Here is a 1,065-nt window from a genome sequence, read left to right as displayed (position 1 = left end):
CAGAGGGTGGAGCACTGTGGAGGCATCGCGGCCAGGCTCCGTGATAAATGGGAACTCCAGGTACCACAGAGCTGGTACGCTGCACGTTTGCCACCCTGGGCCAGGAGTCCGTCATGCTTTTGACAAAATACTGTCCTTTTGGTGAACTTTGCTCGTTGTAATATCATGATAATACCAAAACACACCTCCACCCCTAAAGCACCCCCCCCCTAAGGCGTGACCACCCCTCACTGGGCATGCGCTTTGAATTTCTTCTGGTCTATGCTTTTAAAAGTAAAGCGAGGGACCTTTACCCCAACCATAATAAAGGTATGTACGACTAGAGTCACTCAAGCTCCACCTGAAAGGTAAAAAATACCACAGAATCACAGGTTGGAAGGGACCTCAATGGTCATCAAGTCCAACCTTTAAACCACTGCTGAAGCCCGGGATTGAACCAGGGACCTTTAGATCTTCAGTCTAACGCTCTCCCAGCTGAGCTACTCCAGCACTGCCCCCAAAATACTTTCAGAGAAACTTAGGGAAGACACCATCGGGTACCACTCTGAGTTCTGGGAGCAGTCGATGAGCTGAACCTCTCTTCCCCCCACTGGGATGCCTTTGGGTAAGATTGGAATGCCTGGTTACACCAAGAGTTTCCCCGGGAAAGCTAGAAACCCCTGTATAGAGTCACCTTAAATCTCCTTAAATGCATTAGAGTCGCTTCATTATTATTATTTTTTTTTTAACGCACTTGTAGCCAAGCACTGTTACTTATATCCTTGGTATTTCTGTGTGCCTTGTGGCCAGCAAATTTATCACCAGTAATCCAAAGAGCCTCTGTATCTGTTGCTTTAATAAATCGTACTATTCATTAATCTAGCCGTGATCGTTCTCATTGAAAGTGACCAGCCTGGCCATCTGCCAAAGTAGTTACTAACAATAAATACTCTGATGGGTGGTTACATCTACAATCCTTAGAAAATAAACCATTGACCAAGTCTGTGACTAAGACTGGACTTAGCCGCACTTAGACTCCTCTCGGAGGAGGAGTTTAGAAGACAAGGGGGGTCCTGTCTGAACCTC

At 46.6% G+C, this 1,065-nt stretch overlaps 1 non-coding gene across 1 annotated transcript; it reads right to left on the bottom strand.

Annotated features, from left to right (window-relative positions):
• Positions 1 to 416: 416 nt before the first annotated feature.
• Positions 417 to 489, bottom strand: TRNAF-GAA (transfer RNA phenylalanine (anticodon GAA)). Its single transcript has one exon. It is a non-coding gene; the product is annotated as a tRNA-Phe (tRNA).
• Between the last annotated feature and the right edge of the window lie 576 nt (positions 490 to 1,065).

Source organism: Phalacrocorax aristotelis, chromosome 4 (assembly GCF_949628215.1).
Source record: "Phalacrocorax aristotelis chromosome 4, bGulAri2.1, whole genome shotgun sequence".
In the NCBI taxonomy this organism is placed as follows: domain Eukaryota; kingdom Metazoa; phylum Chordata; class Aves; order Suliformes; family Phalacrocoracidae; genus Phalacrocorax; species Phalacrocorax aristotelis.
The sequence above is the reverse complement of the archived record's forward strand: the minus strand, read 5'-3'. Positions and strand labels throughout refer to the sequence as shown.